This window comes from Scatophagus argus, chromosome 2, assembly GCF_020382885.2.
Source record: "Scatophagus argus isolate fScaArg1 chromosome 2, fScaArg1.pri, whole genome shotgun sequence".
Classification (NCBI taxonomy): Eukaryota; Metazoa; Chordata; class Actinopteri; family Scatophagidae; genus Scatophagus; species Scatophagus argus.
The window spans coordinates 17,933,911-17,957,388 of record NC_058494.1 but is presented as its reverse complement, the minus strand read 5'-3'; the positions used below and the strand labels follow the sequence as shown (position 1 = coordinate 17,957,388).

The 23,478-nt window shown below is 39.6% G+C and overlaps 1 long non-coding RNA gene across 2 annotated transcripts in view; it reads left to right on the top strand.

The window, feature by feature from the left end:
- LOC124073180 overlaps positions 1-23,478 on the top strand; it is a 101,706-nt gene that overhangs the window by 842 nt on the left and 77,386 nt on the right. The gene's annotated exons all lie outside the window — the stretch shown is intronic.

The following is a 23,478-nucleotide window of genomic DNA, read 5'->3' as shown; positions in this document are numbered from 1 at the left end:
GTCTCAAGTGGAGGATATTACATTATTGTATGATGGTTTTATTTATTGAATAATGGTTTTAGAAATGTCAGCATGAGTGCTGTTTTGCACAAAGCCCGTTCGCATTAATGATGGCTGCTGTCATGAGCATGACTATTGTTGTACACAAAACAGGCAGTCTTTTTCAAATTTGCCTTTACACATTTAGCTAAGGATTAATGAAAGATTTGAACCCAAATTCATTAGGTATTGTAGTGGCTTTCTTATTCTTCATATCATATCATGGTTTGAAATATTTTCTATTTTTTATCATGTAAAGTGTTTTAAGGCTACATTATTCTTCTATGAAAAGTGCCATTTAAACAAAGTTTGATTGGTTGATAAACAGAACAGCTGCTGACTACTGGTGATCTGCTCCTTAACTCTTCATAACAGTTTATTAGTAAAAGATTGTTACACTTTTATATTGACTCTTTTATAACTGATGTGTCCAAGCCTTCGGCCACGCATGAGGTGGATTTCGATGTATCATTCCTCAGGTCACAACGTAGTGTTTTACCCTGATGGTTTGAGGTGTCAAACGGGATGCAGACTGTACAACAGTTGGAGTTTATCCTACATTACTGCTGCAAGCATCACTTCAGCATCGCTGCTGCTGCGGCTCATACAGCACTTTGTAAACCCCACCACCACCCCAGCATCCACCTGAAGGCTCTCATTCCCTTCTGGGGGAGTATATCATTGTCACTCCCCAATCTTCTCTTTGCTGAGCTCAGTGTTTGCTTGCAGCAAGTGATTGAGGTCAGTCTCTTGATACCAAAAACACCCTGTACTTCTCTTTAGTAATACATCCATTCAATTGACAAGGTGGCAGACTTTAATGTATCTGCAGTGCAGTAGCATATTGTATTTATCCATTGTCTATATTGAACTAGTTTTTGAGTTTAATCATAGCCTCCGGGCCAATGTTACTCTTGTGATCCATGTGGGATTCTTTTACAGCCTGTTGTTTTTGTATGCATATTGTTTTGCATTTAATGCTCTCAGCCATAACAGTTGATATAATATCTCCTCTGCAGCACATTGTGTTACTGAAGTTACTTTAAATGTGAATCCTGGATCTTCCTGCACAGTGTTGCTCTCTGCAGCAATGAGAGCTGATTGAAATGATGTTTGAACCGCATCAAAGATAGTGGAGTTGTTGAGGTTTTGTGAAAGCCTGCTGTTCAATTGAATCATGCACTACAAAAGAAGGAAAATGGGACATCTAGTTTCAGTGTGAAGCTGATGGGCTAATGCTGTTGATTTCAGCTTGTTGCTTTCAGCTTGTTACTCTAAAAACTTGGTGTGAAAAGCACAGCTGCTACTTTGCTGTTTTAACAGATTTTAATTATCATTGTCAACCAGGACATGTACGACCCGACAAGCTGTTCAACAGCCACAAAAAATATTGTAAAGTAGTTTTTCTGCTTTACAATTCTCACTATAGTCCTCTTTCTGTGTTAATTAAAAAAAAAAACTCTCTAGGCATATTAGGATGGCAGTGGTATATCATGGTATGAAAGTTGTCGGTTATCATACCATGTACATCTGCTTATTTATGGTATTGAATTCTACTGTAAAATATTTTGAGAAGGGCGGACCGGTGGTGCAGTGGTTAGCACTGTCGCCTCATAGCAAGAGGCTTCCAGGTTCGACTCCCGGTCTGTGGAGTTTGCATGTTCTCCCTGTGCCTGCGTGGGTTTTCTCCGGGTACTCCGGCTTCCTCCCACAATACCAAAAACATGCACATTAGGTTAATTGGCTACTCTAAATTGCCCCTAGGTGAGAGTGTGAGAGTTTGTGGTTGTTTGTCTTTGTGTGTTGGCCCTGCAATTGACTGGCGACCAGTCCAGGGTGAACCTTGCCTCTTGCCCGTAGTCAGCTGGGATAGGCTCCAGCTCCCCCGCGACCCTGACGGATAAGTGGTATAGAAAATGGATGGATGGAATATTTTGAGAAACTATAGTAAAGCATTTGTACAAACAAACAAACAAAACTTTTCCAATGCTTTAAAGGGGATTGTAACTACTGCTATTACTACTACTAATAATAATACTACCAGGAAAATTTCAGGTCATTTCAAAGCTAATGTCTTCTAGTTATGAGTTGTGATCTCAACAAAATTTCCCACTATTCTTCATGACTGTCTTGATAAAAATGTAGTTATTTTGCTCTGCTTGACGTCAGTAAAATGTGCAAATTAATGATAGTTCATTGGAATTTGACATTTCCAAGTGATCCCTTTGTAAACTAACGGCTTCAGTTGTAGATGAAACACAACCATAAAACAGAACATCTGTACAAAGATGACAGTCTCGAATTCCTCAAAACAAAGCGACCAAATAGCCTATGATGGAAAATAACTGATTTTGTCGACAGCTCGGCCAAGAATTCCCAAAGCGCTCACAAAGGTAGTACAGCTACATTTCTTCTGACAGAAGCGTTCAGATCTTTGTTGCTTTTGACATTCTGCTATCTCTCCTTGTGTCAGTGAGACCTGGAGCAAAAATGAAAGAGAATATGAAGTAAAGTGAGATAAAGAATAGCAGACTTAAAATAACAGTCATTAATCAGCTGAAGGCTTCTAAAAACTGCATTTCGGTAGCTGTTTGTGTACATTATGCCATGACAAATAGAACGTCAGGATTTAGCGCAGGGTTGCTAAACTACGCCTTCCAAAATGATCACACACTTCCCGGCACAGTTTGAACAAAAGTGGAGCATTGTCTTCAGAAAGATTGAAAGAAGCTTTTGTTGCATGCGTACAGCACTAGATTGCATTAGATTGCACAGGTGTTGCTAATATTGTGTCCAGCCCCTGCAGGTACTTCTAAGGACGTTGTGATTTGCAGCAGGTACTAAATTATGCGAAGACCCAACTGTGAAATGCATCTGACAGATATATCTCTTAAATGGTTAATAGCACCAATGATCAAAGTGTGACAGAACAGGCACAGGTCCCATTCACATATCGGCCAGGGGGAGCCAAGAACGACGGAGATGTGACGGTGACAGACAGGAGGATTGTCTTTTGATTGAGCCGTGCAGCATTCAGAAGACTCATGACATGCTGACATACAGTGCTGGCCATATACATTTTTTTTCCACATTTTGTCACTTTTTGCACATGGAATAAAGTGTGCAACCATTTTTTTTTCTATACAGTGGGATTATTGTATATTTCCCACCAAGAGATCAAAGCCAGCAATGCTTTATTCTGTCTCTTGATACTTTTTACTTCCCTGCTCTGCCTGAGGCTCTCAGATTTAAGCCATTTATAAACAGGTCAAATGTATACATTAATTATTAAAATGCTAGATGGTTCCCTTAAACACCTCGGTAAGTTTCACCAAAATGTTACTCAAGTAGAAGTAATTATGGTTTAGGCTATTTTTGCAGCGAATGCAGTACTCAAGCATATTTACAGCACATGAACATCAAAACATCAAAATAAACTGCAGTGTCCTGAGTGTTCATTGAAATGAATGAGCCTCAGTGTAATGGTGGGGCTCTTCAAATGTATTTTTAATCATTTTGTGTGTTCTTAATTGTTTTTGGACAACAATGGAGGTGCAGTGATACATCTTATATTCGTATATAATTTGTTGTTGTTGTTTTTTTTTCCCAATGGATTTTTTTTTGTCAATAACAAAAATATATAATATTACCTGATTGTGATACTGTGCAGAGATACACATTACTATAGTATGACTTTGTGTAGATGACTGACGTTGGTGCCTGGGCATTTTTGTCCTGACATACATCTTTAATTTGAAAGTCAGCCTCCGTCTCGCGTATCACCCTGCTCCTGATTACTTGGCATGTCCCAGTCCCAGCATGCTCAGCTCGACTGCTCCTGGAGGGGCTGCGTAGGAGTGATAGACAGTTAGTAGTGACATCCTAAATCAGCCGTATAGACTGATCAAAGTACTGCATTGTTGGGCTGAAATTGGACTTGGGCTGGCTGCTGAAAGCTCAATACGAGGCAAGTCTCCGTCCTGTCTGGTCTCATTTCGAGCCCAGGGTTTTGAATGATTCATCATACAGAGTGTGGAAATGACGGAGGAAAAGTTCAAATAGAGAGTGACAAATTCTTGGTTGAGATGTTTCTACCGGAGGGGGCTAAGAGGTGTTGTTATTCAAATGGAGCTCTTAAGTCTTTGAACACTCTGTGCAAGACGTTTCTGTTCTCAGAAGATTCCCCATTTTTTGGGCCTCAGTTTTCTATTCTCTGCTTGGCATAAATTGGAAATCAGCCACTGACTTTTTTCACTTCACAGCCTATAGTTGGACTGAATCTCGTACTTCTACAATGTAACGGCGTGAGGCCACTTGTATAAACCAAAAATGAAGTAAAAGAGACCACTGAAGTCATGCAAAGCGTGAGATGCATGATTGTCCTGCCTATGATTACGATGCTGCCTTACAATGTCCTTCGTTTCTAAGGACTGATAATACACGAAACTCTCTGAATGGCATCCAAGGCTATCTTTATTAAAAGAGACTGTTGCTATGTAGGACTGTTGCTATGGAGGAGTCTTTTCACCCTGTCACAGCGATGGACAGCTGTAGCTTCGCCACAGGGAGGAGCCCTTTCTCTCTCTCTCTCTCTCTCTCTCTCTCTCTCTTCTTCCTGTGTGGTGTTTCCTGAGGAGTCCAACCTGAGGTAATCAGCAGGAGGTTCCTTCCTCACAGTGATAAAAATAAAACGGTGACTCATTCACTTGCGCTGAGAAAGAAGTAGATTGATCAAGTTCAAGAAGTTACCAGAGTGTACAGGTCTGCAGCAGTGCCGGCGCTATTCACAGTGGCTGTCAACAGGTGAAGGATCATCACACCTCATTGGTTGCTTTTTACGGCTTCTTTCTCCTCTTACCATTTACATTCTGAATATCAGCTTTGTGAATATTCAAACAGAATATAGTTTATGTGTTTTGAAGGCCTCAAGGCATTCGTGATGTTCCTAAACACAGATGCTTAATTGTACTTTTAATATTTTTTGGTTGTTGTGAGTTTGTCCAAGAAGTGCGTATAAGAAGAGCCAAAATATGGCAGAAAAATAGTTTATTCCATCTGTAAAACTGACAGTTCAGTGGCTGGTTAATGGCCTGTGCTGTCAGGCTGTTTTAACGTCCGAGACACATGCTGCATTTCACCATATTAAATTTTACTGAGAGTGTAATGATTAATAAGATTGACGATGTTGGATGTTGCAAGAGAGAGAGAGTCACTGTAATATCCTGGACAGCCAGATTTTAAAGAGAATTTTTGCTTTATCCTCTTTTGCATTATGACCAGACAAGTGAGACTTATTGGCTAGAGGGACTGGAAGTGTGTGTCTGTGACAGACTTACCAGAAGGAGATAGGTGTGTCTCACTTTTTACTGTTTTATTCTGCCAACTGTGTCATTTTTATTAGAGTTTTTAATCACAAACTGCATAAAAATATATCTACAACTTAGAGGATAGGTATGATACAAGACTTAAATCATCTGTTCTCAATCTATGATTTGTCTATACTGTTTTTGTTGTTATTTTGTGTATATTTCCCAAATATTTTGGAATGCAGGGAAGTTTTAGGTAGCTGGTCAGGCTGGATGGTGGGTGTCCAAAGTGCTATAATTTGGGTTCGATTTGAAGGGTTTGCGGTCCCTCTTGTCTAAGCCACAAAAAGCACTTTGGTATGTGTAAAGATTGTCCATTTGATTAAATATGAGTAAATTAAACATAGCTTGTCTCATGCTTAAAATCACTTTTGACTTTTTTTTCCCCAATATTTAACCAAGGTCAGAACCTTTTTCTAAACTTAACCAAAAGCCAACAACAACTCTAAACATGCTTTACTTGCTGCAAGCAGATATCGCAAATTAAAGAGTTTGTCAGTGAACATGTTGCTTTTTATTGTGTAGAAACATTTTGTCTTTGCGGAGTCATTACAATCATTTCATTTTAAGTAATGCAAAAATACACAGTCCACAAAATACTTCCACCTTTTGTATTATGTTGGAAATTATTAGTGTGTAAGAATAATTTTCAAGAAGATTGACAGCAGAGAGACTTGGAATTCAACTAGTTGTGGTTTAGTCTTTGAGAACACATGGACTGGTTTCAGAAAGTTAATGAAAGAATTGTTAAAATATTTGCCTCAAATGCAGTGGGATGCTCATATGGTATAGCAGCACCCCACCTCCTTCACAGGACTTGTGCACCTCATACTTGCTCAGTCGATTGTAAGCTTTTTCACTGCACTTAAAAGCTGAAAGACTGGTGTACATCACAGTAATGAGGTATGTGTTTTGAGCATTGCAGCACTACCCCTCCACAGGGGCCTGAAATCAGAGGACGTCCAGGTCTGTAAACCTCCTGAGAACAACCTGCTGTTCCACTTTGGCCTTGCTGCTGTGCTCAAACATCAGGCCACCAAGGACATACTCAGCATCCCAGACTGCCTACCTGCAGCAGCTGATTCGACGAAGGCCAGTGCTAAGCTGTTCTAGTTGCTGGGGATACTGCTGTGCCCCTCTGGACTGAAACTGGCATCATCAAAGCAATCCTCCACTCTCCATGTGGAATAACCAGAAATGGTCCACAACTGATTCACTGTTGCTCTGCTGCCAATCCACACAACAAGCCAGACATTGAGAATATTCATGGTCAGCAATGGATACAGTGTCTCAAACAATTCCCTACCATCAGATGCTAATGTTTAGTTACAAATTACTGCTCACAAAAAAGGACAAGGATGAAAACTTGTTAAAGCTTGTTTGTTTTAATTCTGTGCCTGATATATAAAAACTTGCACTGCAAATTCTCCTCCTGTGCTTGAGTTCTTGATCACTCTTGGAGTAGCAGCTGATACTTTTTCTATGAATACCACCCCCATGTGTTTCACTGAGCAGGGCCAGAATACAGATAAGCTGCACATTAGTTCTCTTGGGATAATGTATGCTACCCTGTGGTAAAAGCCATACTTGCAAAGGGTGTTTTAGTCCGTGGCTCAATTTGACTTTCAGACTTATACCCCTTTCCCTTGTTTGGTCTTTATTGGTCGTTACCCCATTGCCTCTCTTTCTCCTTACCCTCCACCAGTTCCTCCTTCTCACCCCACCACTCATGTAACCTTTGAGGAGCTACCTCACGTCGGTCTTTTAAAAGGGGTCATCAACTCTCTCCCCGTGTTTCCACTGACAGGCTATCACTTAGCACCACCACAGGGGAAAAAAGACAACAACTAATACCTCGCTCCAGTACAGTAGCCTCCACCAACCACACAAAAGTTGTATTAGAACCGTGAACAGTTTAATAGAGTACACTCATTTGAAATGTCTGGAACAGGGTTATGCTACCAAACTATATCATACTTGGAGAGGGATTTTAAAAGCCCTTTATGGCTTGCTCAGTTGTACCATATTGCAGAGTCAAGTGCTAGCTAGCTCACCACATTGTGTACATTAGCCCTGCCACTGCAAAGTTAGTATTAGGGATGTACCAAACAAGGTTTTTTGTTCCCATCTTGATCTGAGTCCTGTAACAATTATTGAGACTCTGATCTAATGCTCTTATTCACCTAAATGAATACATCAAATATGAAAGAACAGCTTTAGCTACTAAACATTACACTTCATACTTTAACCCGTCAGTAATTAATGTTGACAGCTGACATGACTGATTGCTGGCAATGTTTGTCATTTCATTTCAGTATTTCAGGTTTTTGGAGTGTTGCATGTGTGCTCCTGCACTGTAGTGTGTTGCCAAGCATTTATTGACTGTTTATACCTCTTTTAAACTCTTTAGTGAAGGGTTGAAGTAAATGGATCTGACACTTTCATAGTCTCTCCTTTTTTAAAAAATGTAAATAAAGTGAAGTTCTGACATATTTTATTTAAAGAAATCAAGCAAACAATAAATCTAGCGGAGACCAGCAGAGATCTTCTCCATCCCCCCCCACCCCGGCCTGTGAAATTCCACATTGACTTGGTTGTCCTGAAGCATCGGCCACAGAGTCTGGCAGAGCAGCTGAGCAGCTCAGCCGTCCTTATCGCATTTCAAACATGGCAGCTCGTAGATTATGTATGGTTCATGCGGTATGGAGGGGCATGTCCTCCCACAGATCATGGGGAGCTAAAGAGCACCAAGTGAGAATTTGCAGTATACATGGACCACAGTGATTATTAATATCCCTGGATATCTCTGATGAGTACGTGCAGCGTCACACCTCCTGCCGTGCAGAGTGAACTGGATTACAGGGAATGATGGAGGCTAAATTTGGAATGATTACTGGAGCTGGATAATGTTATTGTCATTATTACGGAAATTATAAGGGAAAACTTCACAGGTATGTATTATAGCCAGTAAGGCTTTGATGAGCTTGTAATTACTTCTGCTGTAAATTACTACTGATATACTGCATATACAGCTTTTTAAAAAATATAATATGAGATCTGACTGATTTACTAATCTGAGAGTGCTTTGGCTCATTAGTGATTTCCTGTTTGAAAAGAAAGTGTTTGAAAAATAAAATCATGTTTTGGCTCAGAATAAGAGCTTTTGAAGGCAATATTTCTTTCACTTTTCAGTCTGGCTTCATTACATCCCTAAATTGGTTTTCATCTTTGACAACAAGGAGTTTGAAGTTATGATCAGAAATTTGGTTATGGGGAAAATGGATTAAGCGACCGCTTTCACACAGGCATGCTTGATGTCTCTCTTTTTCTTTCACACACATAAATAAATTTTACCTCCATCGTTTTAGCAGTCCATTTGCATGGCAGGCCCCATTGACTATTAATTGGTTCTGCCTAGACCCCGCCTTCTTCCATTATCCCTCTTCACTCCACTCAAGACCCTGTGGATGGGGGCGGTATGTTGGCCAAAGTTAAGGGCCCCACATCTCTATAGGTGGTTATAAATCAGCCCTCATCAGGACCTTAAATCACTATGGGTAATAGACTTGGTCTGTGTCCGTATGTTTTGCACCACCCGGGCCAGTTGTACCCCCTCCTCCCTCCCTGAGGAAGAGGGAGAGAGGAATCTGGGCCAGCTCCTAGTGACCAAGTCCAGCCCTCCACAACAGAGATCCCAGCCTCCAGGGGAGCCTCTCTGGAAACCTGCCTAAGAGATGACTAATTATTACGCACATGCATCTACGAATCAGGGTTCCCCTTTTGTACTGATAGTTCCTTTTCTGTTGCTGTGTATGGGGGGGAAATGACCACGTATGTGACAAAAGAAATGAAGAACAGCTGCAACGTAGGCCAGTAAAGAAAAGTAAGCAGAAAGATGAAGGTAGTCGTAGTAAGGCTGTGATGAATGTGCCCATGAAAGAGTAAAATAACAAAATGAGAGTGGAGAAGAGAAAGAGATGGCCGAAAGCCTGTTTACTGGCAGGCCCACTTAAAAAGCGTCAAGGGGCGACGGCCCCCTATTCAGTACGTGCCACCAAGTGGTCTGTTCCCACAGCTAAACACAGACAGAGCCAGGGGCACCACAGAGGCAGAGGAGAGTCCTTTCTCCCACTGAAAAGAAAATATTCTCCAGAGCAGGAGTACTTCTTTTCTTTTTCTTTTTTTTTTCATTTTCTTCTCTCATTCCTCTCTGCCACCTTTTTTTTTAAAGTCTGTTACAACCTCTTGTTTGAATTACCACCATGGCTGGTTGTTTAACATCTATGGAAAACAGTGTTTTCAAGAGACCACTCTTACAGGCTCTTTCATCTTTGGAAGAAATAAGAACTTCTGTTTACAGTTATATTGTTACAGAGATTAAGTCCTGAACTTCCCAGATAAGTACCGTCGTTTTTTTGTTGGATTTTCTGCTGCTGAGGTTTCAATTTTAGATATTATTGATATTTGAAAGACAAACTATGTTTATTTGTTTATTTGGATCTCCATTAGCTGTTGTGTCACATCACAGCTATTTTTGATGAGGTTCATGCAAAATATACCGCAGGTACTGACATGCAGGAATATTCTTAAAAATAAATAAATAAATAAATATTGTGTAGGCTATACAAAACAATCCCTCTCAGACATCACTTATGACTCACTAGAAGTGTGTGTGGTGGTGTCAGTGTGCTCTTTACCTGCATTATATATTGCTTCATTATTTTTCTGTGATGGTTCTGGGCTTCAGTGATTCTGGAAAACGTATATTATTTATAAACACACCGTTCAGCGATTCTGGAGAGAGATAGATGATTGTTGAGTCTCATTCCCAGGTTGTCAAATACTGAAGTATTAGTGGCGATTGACGACCTGGGAATGAGACTCTGCAATCAACTATCTCTCTCCAGAGTCGCTGAACGGCGTGTTTAGAAACAGCAACCCACGATTGCGATACATTATGCCAAATAAAGGCACAATAAAAAAATGAAAGCTTTAAGAAAAAGAAATTCAGTAATACTGACACCTCACAAACCTTCAGAAATGACTCGCGGGGGACATGACATGACATGACAAAGAGCAGAAAGTGCTGTTCTGGCCACAAAGCCCCCCAGATCACTGTGTGATCAAGCATCCACAGACTGGAAGAAGTATGGCCCCAAGTCACACAACACCTTAAAACCACTCACGCTGAGCAGTCACAATGGCATTCTGGATAACAAGCAGCATATTGCATTGTAAAAGAGGTGGTCATCGTTACTTACTTCACCTGTCAGTGGTTTTGGCTGACAGGTGTATGAAAATGTGGAGATGGAAACAAATTATTAATCGTTATTATATGGTAGCTAGAATAAAGAGGTGTGAAACCGATGTGAGCGTTATTGTGAATAATGATACAGGAGTTGAGAAAGGTTGCTTACTGAAACAAAAAAAGAGTGTAAGAAGCAGACAGTAAGGAAATGTAAGGGAACATTTGCTGAGTTTATGTTGTCATCAAATGTCCTGCTGTCTGTCAGGGTAGCGAGCTGGAATGGAGGTGCAATTTCACAGAAATCATTTTTGAACTCACTGGAGCCAAATATCCATTCTCAGCCTGTTACATACTGTTCAAAAAACTCCACAGGAGTTCTAAAAGCCCAATCTGGAAGCTCCCCAAGTTCCACGTCACCAGTCTTCTAAATGTTGTTGGTGCTGATGTACAGTAGGTACCACATGCACAGTGTATAAGTGTAATATGATAATGAACTCAAGTTCTGCACACCAACTTCACTTCACTGCTTCACTGTGGAGAACCAAACAATTCATGGCCTTTGAGTGTTTAATTGCTGTCTGTATTGTGGGTGGAGTTAAACTGGAATCGAAGCTGGTGCTGTATAGGGATGTTCCTAACAACTAATTCACCTGACATTTAAGCAGGAAGCTTAAACCTGCACTTGATAACTAGTCTAAGAGAAAGAAAATGTTCCTAAACATTTTGCACAATTTAATTTAGAAGATTTTAATGTTGTCCAAAAAGATGGGATGCATATTGATGTGAATGATGTGAAATCGTTGTACATGAAGCCACTGAGGGTCTGCACTGATGTGTGGGTGCACAGCCTTGCAGTAAGCTAAACACACATGCAATTAAAGGTTGAAGACAGATGATTTCATTTGAAGTTTTTACCCGAAACAGCCATTAAACTGCAAAAAACGGCTTTAGAAAACATGAAATGCAATTCATTTTGCTTCATTTGAAACCAAATTTAATGTTTCTGTGTTCTCAGCAAGGATATCATTGCATCTGATGAGGGCAAGATGAATGGTAGAGAAGTATATAAATTAACACAAAATGATCTTGGTTACATAAGACAAAAAGCTTCATTCTCATTTTATGTTATTTTTCAAAGTTAGAGCATTCGTTCCATTCTGGTCTCTCTCTCTCTCTCTCTCTCCCTCCCTCCCTCCACCTCTGTGTCTCTGTCCTCTTTTTTCTCATGTTCCAAAATAGTAATTAGTACAGAATCACACTGGTGCGGTGGCGCCAGAACACAAAACCACAAAAACATGGAATCTGAGGCTTTGGGGGCAGCTGCCTCTTCAACAGCAAGCATATGGCAGACACCCTTTTTGGAATGCAACACACTGATTCAGAGATTGATCCCCCACGCTCTTCGTCAAATTAGTTCATATTTGCATTCAACACCATAACTATCAGCACTTGATTATAGGTCGTCATTAGAACCAAATATGTTGAAAGCCTAGTGTGTGTAATACATTAAGTTTTAGGTGTAGTTTCACTGATGTCTGCTGCTATGCCCGAGTGCTGATATGACAATTCTGGAGGGTAGACAGACACACACACATTTTGGTTTGTGCATTCCCCTTGGCCTTTATGATAGGGGAATGTTAATGAGTGGAGCCAGCCTTCAAGCTGAGCTCTGTGCCATATGGACCTGCCACAGGAGTGGCACAAATCCTACCGACTAATTTAACTCAGAACCACACATGCTTAATCACACGCATGCGTGCATCTGACAAATATGAGAAAATTTGGGATTCTCATTGTTACTTTTGCACGAATGTTGCTGCAGTTCAAGTGCTGCAGCGATTAATAGATTTGTCTGCTGAAAGAAATTAATTGCAAACTTTTTCCAGTTAGTTGTTTCAGTTATTTTTCAAGCAAAAATGTCATTTATGACATTATATGAAGAGTCTTTAGGTTTTGGACCGCTGGTTGGGCAAACATATCAATCTGAGGACGTTACTTTGGGCTCTGTGAAATTGTGATGAGTTTTTTCACGGGTTTGTGACATTTTATAGACTAAATGATGAATCATTAATTATTACTTAATCATTAATTAAATCATGACAATAATCAGCGGATTAATCAGTCATAATGAGTTGCGGCCCCAGACAGTTTATTTTTGTTGCTAAATGTACATCAGACATTTTACAAAACATTTGTTCGACTTAAGTTTGCAACAGTCGCTTGCATGTATTTATATATAACTTGTATTTTGTACGGTAAATTTGATACAGTATTAGACATTTGTACATAGTCAACATCCTGGCTCAATAAACATTCATTTTAATGATTAATTCTCATGCATTTTGGTTTTGAGAATTCAAATCAAAGCAAATCCCTGGAATGTAGAGACTACGCCCTGGATAAATAATAGAAATCCTTGCAGAGCATTTGAATTTTCATGTCTACAGTTGGGTTTTTAGCCCATCTCCTCCTCCTCCTCTTTCTTCTCCTTCCCAGTTTCTATGTCAAAGACTTTAAGGCCTGGTGGGGGGGTGTGGAGGTTCCCTTTAACCAAAGCCAACTTACACACTCAACATTTGTTCAGACCGGCTCTTTGTGTGACTCGTTCAGTACAACATCCATAATGTGCTGTGCCATTGTGCTGCATCTCAGTGTAAAGATACAGTTTTATATATTGAATGACATAAGTACTACAGTTCCCATGAGAAGATTCACGATGTCCTAAGGCTCAGTGAGTTCTTCTATTTGAGAGACATGTACGTGATCTGTTTGCTCAAGTAACATCCAGTATACTGCAGTCTGTCCCATAAACTTTTAACTGACGATCTGACAAATGTGACTAATTCTAATTTCTCTTTCTCCAACAGTTCAACTACAATGAGCAATTTGCCTGACACTACTTTAATTAAATGGGTGTATACACTCAGTTATCAGTTTATGAGATATACCTAACTAAGACAAACGTGGTATAATATGCAGTCCTGCAATATAATCCTTCTATATAGAGTTATAATGTTCAGTTTTTTTGTTGAAACTGTTTTAGAAAGGTGCTGATTCAGATTTATGGAGGCTGTGGTTTGTGGCGCTGTTTAATCGTATTGTAATGAACAGTTCAACGATGCCGCAAAATATATCCTACAAAATGACCATACAGTTACTGCAATACTGCAATAGATTTAACTGGACAACTTAATAACCTAACAACAGAGTCTATATAAATATGCTAAAACCTACCACTTAAAATCACATAAAATACAGTGTACATAAAAGTAACTATACAACATAAAATCAGGACAATATTTAGCCATCTAACTCAATATACAGTTAAACCTCATCACTATTTCCTACTTATGACTGTAAAGCATCAGTTTTTATACAGAAGACTTTGAAGAATTGATGTTACCAGAGATAAAGCAATGTCCTACGGGCCTCTAGCAGGCTAAATCTCTGTCCAGAGGGGCGAAACTAAAACTCTTCATACAGACAATAGAGAGGGCTCTTCAAAAATGATTTAAGCCTTTGAAATTGCTCTTGGAAAAATGTGAGCCAGATCAGGCTGCTGAACACCATTGATCTTGCTGGCCACTCTCACTTTACTGTTTGTGTTTTTTTTTAGTGCGATTATGAATTTGTTGCCTTTTTCCTTTTTTTCTTTTTTTAAATTGCAGCTATCGATTTGATGGTGACAAAATATACTTTTGAGCTTGCTGTGAAAGTATTAGCCTTGTGAAGTGTTTCAAGGATCCAAGTGCATTCATAAGGCACACAGTAGCAAACTGAGGAATCCGCAATTTCGCCAAATAAAAACTGAATGAAACCCATAATGCTAATGCAATCTGCATAAGTAAAGTTTAAAGCTGATCATCAGGGACTGCTGCTGGTGCTAGAGGAAAACTGCTGAGCTCTAATCATGCATTCATCCTGATGTAACAGGTTACACAGAGCTGGGGAATACACTCCAACATTTCTGCAAGTCAAATTTATGAACTGCAAAAATATGCAAAACTGTGGGAGAGGATTTGGTCCTTTGAGATTCCATGATTAATTCTGTTTTTTCCATTTCTGTTTTTCTGTTGTCAAGATATTTTGTCACTTAATTAAACAGCAAGACTGCATTTATCCTTCTGCCAAACTTTAAGTCAGAAAATGGTCACTTGCTGCTGTACAGGATCTCAGCTTCTTGAGAAAAATGATGTACAGACTCATACAAAGATAAACCAATTATCAATTATCACTTATGACCCAGTAGAAGTGCAGTCGTGTCTCTATCTACAGAGACCCTGCCCTCAGCCCATCTTATTTTTCTTAGCTCTGTACCGGTATTTCTGGGCTGTTTTTTTGTTGGGTTGGTGGCAATTTGGTGACCTGAGAATGAGATTTAATCAACTACCTTTCTTACCAAAATCAATATTTAACTCACTAATTAACAAGGGGTTTTTGCGTTAGTTTGGGATGCAGCAGGCAGCTGTTTTCAGCAAAACAAAAAAAGAATGTCCAAAATCTACTCTACCTGCTCAGCACTAAACAACAGACATTGACAGTTAACAACTAGTGAATATAGTGGAGACGGTGGAGACCAAAACAGAGGTAAAAGAGAGAATTTTAACCTGAAAATGCGATGTTGTTGTTGTTGCATATTTATTGATCTTTTCAGTTCTCCATGCAATCTGTTTACAAAAGTTAGTCTTTATGAATGATATGCCATATGTTTCAAAGATAATTAAAAAAAAAAATGGAGAAAGAGGGTGCAGCAGTTCCAATCAAAATAAGATAAGGAGGGATGAGAGTAGTCGCAAGAAGTAGAAAATTGAAATTGGAGATAAAGAGAATAAAGGGAGAGAGTAGATTTGAAATGAAGTCAAATTGACTGAGAGAGATGCACTGGCACACAATGTAAGAAACAAAGAGGATGAAAGAGAGACAGACAAAGCGACAGGATGGAAAAAGTAAGATGATGTTGTCTCTGGCTGTCACACAACCTGGAAGCGTCGCTCGGTCACAGGCAGAGGCTGTGCACCCATAATTCAGTCTGATTTAGGGCTGCGATAGTGTTCAGGGATAATAAGCAGTATAATTTGCAGGAAGGTGTGACCAGACTGGATAAGAAGGATACTAGTGTTTGCAGCACGTCTCAACCTCTCCTCATTCTGTTACTCAATTCAAAGTCAATTCAGTTCAGTTCTGTTGCATTCAGCTCTGTCCAGTTCATTTCACTTTTTAATGAACATTAAGCATCAGTTCAGTGAAGTTAAAATCAGTTAATTTTTGTTCAGTCCAGCCCACATAAGCCCAGCTCAGTTCAACTCAGGACAGCTTAGGTGCTTAAGATTCTGGATACACAGTACACTGTATAGTCTACAATATTCAGATATTAAAAACAGAAAACTAGTTGTGGAGGTAACGAAAGACAAAAACTGACAGACTAAAGCCTGCTGTTTCTTACCAATCCCTGGATTATGATTATGAGCCTTTCATTCCAGGAAACACCAGACATATTTTCTGTCTTATTTGTATTGATTGGTTAGGATGAGTGGCATAACAATAGCTTGTTCCTGAATTCTGCTTTGATGGTCCATAGATGGTCCAATCATAACTTAGCAATCATAACCGGACACAGCAGGGCCATCAAGCTTTGGATTTTTGTTTTATTCACCACCTACCTGCACATCCAGTGTGTAGTGTTTCCCGAATGTGTGGAAGCTGGTTCTGGATTAGTGTTGAGTACGGTCCTGTTCTGCTGTTCTGCTGTTCTACTGCTGGTTTACACTCGAGCAAAACCTCCGGTCAAACCCAAGATGGCATTACATTTGTCAAAATCGTCTATTTAATCCTCTTCCTGAAAGCCTTTTCTCTTTTAACGTGAAATCATGTTTTGAAAACACAAACAAGTGTTTAAGCTAATCAATGCTATTATTTTAGTCCTCTGTGACAGATTGACCCCAATTTTTCCTCTTTGTGTGATGTATATTAAAACTAAGTAGATCTACATCCTCATGGATCATCAGCTCATGGGGATGATGTCTTTTTGCCTGGGACATGCAGCTTTAGCTCATGCTAAGTTCATATTAAAGACCCTTTTATGTTTTTTTTTTGTGTGTGTGTGTGTTTTTTTTAATGACTCGGCTGTAAACATCAAGTCAGCCAGAAATGGCATTTTCAACCAACCCATGGAGCTAATGTTAGCTTAATTAGGAAACTAGCTACAGCTAATTAGCTGATGACATTGTCACATCAACTGGCAACACTGTTGCTGGCCAGAAATGAGGAGGTTGCTTTTGTCTTCATTTGTATGAAACCATTTGTGCCAGTGTTTCAAAAATGGCAGAGACATTTTAGATGTAAAATTGCCACTGTCATTGTAACCTTGTAAGCTTACATAGCAGCAGTAACTAACTGAGGTGGGGCGCAGCAAATCTTTAACTGGTCTGATAGGTAACTCAGACAATTTCACATCAAGTACCGGTTTATAGTTGAGAGAAACTTTCTGCTTTCTTTATTGTTTCATATTTTCCATTCCAAAGCCAATAACTTAAAAGATTTTCTCGACGGTCCTCCAGATTTGTGGAGGCTGCCGTGGGCAGCCATGTGAATTTTCACTACATACACTCATTTGATCATTTTGAGTTTTGAACAAAAGTGCTAAAATAGCATTGTGCTTCCTGGGAAATATTTTTGAGTAGTTTTTCTCCATATTTTGAACCTTCATTTCAACACTTTCTGCGCTCTGAATCATTTACACATCCTGAATTAATTCGTTGGCTCGTTCTTAAAATCTTCCCCCTCAAGTGATAAAATTCCTTTGGCATGGCCTGACTGACTATCAGCACTTGCCACAGTAATTGCTGCTCGTTCAAGGATGGGACACAGCAATAAACTTGTCAGCACATATTACAATGTCGGACAGATGAGCAGGAAGAGCCTTCCTGCCCTCTCATCTTAATGGCAGCCATCTCTTACATGGCATGTCCCCAGACAGACAACTCATTTCATCTTCCCATTAATTCTGAACAGCAACGGTGACACTGCGTCCATCATGGCAGCTTTATGTAAAACAGGATCCTTTGTGTCGTGCCTCATAATACAGACGTCTATTCAACGTCCATCTAACTTAAAGGTGAAGCTAAGGCATGTAATATTTGTTGGATCATTTCCATAAATTGATAACACCGGTGAAAGTGGTGTGACAGTGTTCCACTAGACAGCCCAGTGGTACAACAAAACAGCTGCTGGATATTATATTTGCCTCTGTATTTCATCTAGGCCTGTCCCCTCAGGAGCATAGCTTAACTCTCCGATGAGACTTGTGCCCTCCTGTTTAATAGATGGCTTTCTCTGCCTTCAGTTAACACAGTATCAGCACCTGGCCTCTAAGAATTCATTAGGGAGCACCTCAATCAAACAGCGGAGCTATACCAAAGGGATGGGCAGAGAGGGACGAATCAATTTGGAGGCATGCAGGTGCAGGTGGAATTATCAGCCTGTGTGTGAGCGGAAGGTTAGCCGGCTATCAGTATATTCTGTCATGGGCTGAATATGGTGGTGCGAGGTGATTGAGCATTTTGGGGGTTGCCAGATTGGAAGGCAAGCACACAGTATCTACTGAGGGGGTAGGGAACAGATCAGCATGGGGTGATGCAGTCACCTATCCTTGCCCTGCAATAAAAAAGCTGAAATTGAAAGCTCAATGTGGATGTGGTGTGGGGTGATGGTGCAGCACGCATGCACAGCGCTGTAGATGTTAGATGAGTGTTTTTTCACTATTTAAATTTTGCTAAGCATACATGAAGTTTTAAAGAGAGTTTCTGGAAAGGTGAACTAAAAACAAGAAATTATGATGAACTAATATATTTTATGTAAATGTGAGAGAATTAATAATGAAATTAGGTCAAAATATGACTCAAGTCAGTGTAGTGTATAGTGTAGAGAAATGTCTTTTTTTCTTCTTTTTTAACTTGTAACTCAAAATGTTTGAATGTTTAAAAAATTCTGTAGGAGAACAAACAGACTATAGCAAAATAGCAAATAAACTGAACACAGTGCTGACCACAACAAAGCACATCTTCTCATTCGGTTAACTCTAGTTACTATCAGTGTCTGGCTCCACAGTGTGAGGCCTATGAAAAATCAGAAGATTCTGAAATGTTCTGAAATCAGCCACCAAGCAGCTTCAGGTAATAATGTAGCTAAACCTCTAGATACAAAGGCCTACATTCCCCCTAATTTTTCAATTTCAGTGATTTTTCAGTGTACATTTTTACCAGCACTTTAATGGTGCTTTTGTGATAACTTCATAATAAAATGTATACATAACTTATAACTTTAACCTGATTCTTCTTCCAACAATCAATGATTGGCCTCAAAAATCCTGATTGGACGTGCACTATTAATTAACAACTGCAGTGTACTGTCATGAAATTTGGAAAAGAGATTCAAAATTCCAAAAAGGATGAATCCTAATAACGTCACTAACTAAAACTGACTGACTGACTAAACTAAAGCTGATGCTGAATATGGTAAACATACCTGGTAAAGATCAGCAAAAAAGGCATTGTCTAAGCATTTCTCACAGTCTCACAGAGCTGTAGCAGAGTAGTCGCAGTCTTGTTTTTAAAAAATGCCTCAGAGTTATTATGTCCAATGATGTACCTTCAGTAAAATTTTCCCTCTACCAAAACAGATCTTTGTAGAAGACTTCAAGCTGATTCAAGCTACCTGACGTGAGGTTGCCTCGAGCAACTGTAGAACCTTGAAATATTGCAGCCCGTGTGTTAGCAAACAACACCTCAGGTTGACAGTTGTGTGATTTAGTGTGTTTTTTTGTGCAACAAAAGCAGAACTTTCCGACTTTTCCCTTTTGTAGTCAGCCTTATTTTGCAAGTAATCTGCCTCTGTACAGAACATCATGGCCTGCTTGTTGCCCCAACTGGACATTTGTAGCTGGTATAAAATATGCTAATTATTGTCTGTTCTGCTTACCTACAGTAGCTTGTATGGATTTTTTTTTTTTTTTCCATTCAGGTATAGTGAGATGATACATCACCTCCAGGCAACATTTGGTCTGTCACTGCTACCGGCTGTGTGTGAAGCTGCATGGATCAGTGACAAAGATTATTTGTACTGCGGGAACAATTGTGTCTTTTTTATAAGGAGAAAAAAAGATTTCTGGATTTTTCAATTCTTTGCTTCTTTGCATCTGGCTAACAGTTGCTTTGAACATCCGGCCTGAAGACACAGGCAGACAGTAACCACTGAAATTTATTTATAAACCTAATACTGTTCACTGACATAACTGCACTGACAAACATAATATAATGTTACACACAAACAGAAATAGACACGTTGTGAATCCCAACACTTGTCCCTGTCTGGTGCTTAAAATTCAAATAAAGACTTCACATACATTGTATATGCATTGATTCATATATTATGGCTGCAGCAAGACCTTCCTCAGTGTCATCTCTCATTACTCTCAGGCTTCTCTGCAAGGCGAGATGGTGGTATTGGCTTCCCTTTCCCGCCAGCCCGTCACGAGAGAGAGTGAGCATGGAAATGTCACTCCCTACGAGAACTTAATTAACACACTCAATCATAACGAGATCGCGGCAGCCAGCACATAGATCCATGAAGAACCATTTTACTATTAAACGAAGCACTCACTAAGACTTTTAAAACATATCTCGTCATTCAAATTATATGTCAGGTCTTGCTATAACAATTTGTAGAGAGAGGCACAAGGCACGTTAAAAGCATGTCTGTGATATGTTACCAAATATCTACCCAGAAAAATCAGGATTTCCAGCCCCCCTTTCTAGCTAGTGTAGCTCCTCTTACTCTCTCGTTTTTTTAAAGTGGTTTGTTCGCCTCTGAGATGGAGGAGGTAGGGAAGAGGCATCATTTGCAGGCCACTGGGTCTCATTCACTCCCCACTTACGAAGCAAAAGTCATGGGCCGACTGGGGTTGTTGGAGTATAGATGTCTTTTATATACCTGCGTTATGAAAAATGTTCTCCCACCCAACCATCTCTCGTGGTGCTTTTTTTCCCCATCTTTCCTCTAAGGAATTCAAGAAGACAGGAAAGACTGATGTTCAGGATGGTTGCAGCAGTGATTCGTATCGTTTTTGGATGGATACAGCAAAATGGATGGGAGTAGTGTCGCACATAGTCATTTAGCATTAGGCAGCCTATTGTGCTGCTTATCGCAAGTAATCAATCACATGTATAGTATGGATTCTGAATTATAATGTAAAGCAGTTCTCATTAAGCACTGACCCTTAGTTGTGGAAGCAAACTTAGAAAATCTGTTTCTCTTTCTGGCAATCACACTGTGTGAAACAGAGACACATAAACCCCCTCAGTAGCTAAACATGGCTGCTGACAGCCTATACATATATTATTTGTCACTCCTGTTCAGGAGTACAGGGCACTCTCATTAAATGTTTTATTCAAGCCTTGCCAATTACCGCAGTCAATGCAGTTAAGGGACCTGCTGCTAATGAAGCTGAGTCTTAATCTACACAGTCTGCATTAGATATCAGAAAAGTTTTCATATCCCCTCTCCTTGTTTCTCCTCAGACTTGGGTCAGTGTAATCATATGGTGGGAGAATTAAAAAGAAAACAAACAAAAAAAACAAAACAACTTTTGTATTCAGTTTGTGAAAGCAAGAAAATCAATGCATTAAGACAGGAACAAAATGACAAAACAGTTCCTACAATGTTTGTCAGGTTTGATTTGTAATAAGGGAGGGGCAGAAAGAAGCCATAGTTACTGTTTATGATTTGATTTTCAATAATTCCCAAGTACAGCATATTCTATGGCCTATGGCTTTAGAGCACGCTTCACAGTCTGAGAAAAACTAATAAAGGCTAGCTTTATGTCCTGTGAAATTAAATTCAACTTATAGTCATATCTTTTTTTTGTCCATTTCTTTCACCGCCTATTGTGCCTTCTGAAATACACACATATCTAAATGCACCTTTAGATTTCTTTATCTGTTGTGCATATTTTGTTTTATGATGTATTCAGTGGCCTGAGAAACTGAGAAACGGAGAGCAGTTAATGTTACGGTCTGGTAGTCGTTTGTTGATTTATGGGCAGACAATAGGCCCTTGTAGAAAGGCAGGGGCTGTAAGATATTTGTTGTACCCCTGCTGTTGTGAGAGTCATCGTTAGCTTAGGAAGAAAGTAATCAGACAGCTGTCTCTGCGGTCTAACAAACTGCACCCAGCAGCTCTTTCTGTCCCTTTCTCTTTCTGCTTCTCAATAAGTGTTGGGGCCCTGTGGCTGTAGGATGAGCTGCTGCAAGTCTGGTCCTGATCTCTCCCCATCCTTCCCTTATTTCAGATCACTTTCTTTCTGGAGTTGCAGCCAGAAAAACTCTGATAGTGCACTGATAGTTCCCAGTAACAAACTGACATCTTCATAGGGTAGATCAGGAATCTGTGTTGTCTCTCTTGCGTTTACTGATCACATCTTCATCAGGGAGGTATGCGGTTACTTCCTATCAACTGAAACCTGACCCAGTAACTGACTTTGGACAGGTCCAAATTATATCCAGTCTAGTCTAAATATAATTAGACTCAGTGGATCACTATGCTGCAGCCAGAGTTGGGACCAGCTTTCAATACTCTGTTAAGCATATATTTTGGTTTCTACCAAAAATGTATTGAAACTCGAGAGCTGTTTTTGCAGTTTACGCTCTTTATTTGGGTCTGTTTGGGTTGGCTGCACCTTGGATCAGATCTAATTATGAGGGATGTAACGGTACACAAAACACAGTACACAGGAGGTACCTCAGTTTTGAAGTCATGGTTCAGTATGTTTTTGGTACAGTTGGAGGAAAAGAAACAAAACAAAAAATTGCTTTTTAACAACAGCTCTATGGTTGTTTGTCTGTTAATACCTCTGCGACCAACTGATAAAAAATAAGATTTTCTTAAATGTTAACAAAAATATGTAAATGCATAAAATAAACATTTGCTATACATGTCTCTTAAATTTTGAAACATTCTTCTAAACTTTCTTAATTTCTGTTCTGCAATTTTGTGTTACTCGTTACTTGACGTAAGTTCCTGTACGACACATCCGTGATAGGCTGATGTTGGCTGATAATATCAGGGCTCAGGTTTCTAAATCAGAACTTATGAGTTGATTGCACACTAAGGAGCCCTTTCACAGGCTTTGGAGATGACATACATTTTTTGAGGTGAAAACTCACGTCGCTGTGTTTTGTGTGACGAAAACACAAACATCTCAGCTTTTTGGCTTCCCAAATTCTCAATAGTAATTTCATGTGATTTGACCACACTGATTCAGTGCAAGTTAAAACCAAGGTGCCTTTTCCCACTAGATGGTACAGCTAAATCTAACACATCATAATGTTTTATTTATTTACTTTTTTTTCCTGAGAACGATTATTTGTTGTCAAACATCAAAATGAAGAACACATGCATAATTCGTAAAACAACATCATATTAAGCTGCTCTGGAGAACTAAAACCTTTGGAGGGTCTGTGAGGTGATAACACTCAAGTGGTGCAACCTTACTGTTGCTTACATCTAGCCTTTGAAGTTGACCAGTTGTGATGAATAATGCATAGTCTTCACTGCCTCTTCCAAAGACAATATTACCTTTGGCAAACTTCTGCCTCTGACTTCCTCCCAGCGGACAGGTGGGAGAAGTTTTACACTTTCTTTCATAAGTGAAGCAGTGTTAGGCAAACACAATTATTCTTGGAAACTCTTTGGTGTAACCCTTCTTACTTAGGATCAAAGTTTTTCTTTTTTAATTTGAGCAGTTTTAACCCCCGCTCTCTTCGGGCCTGA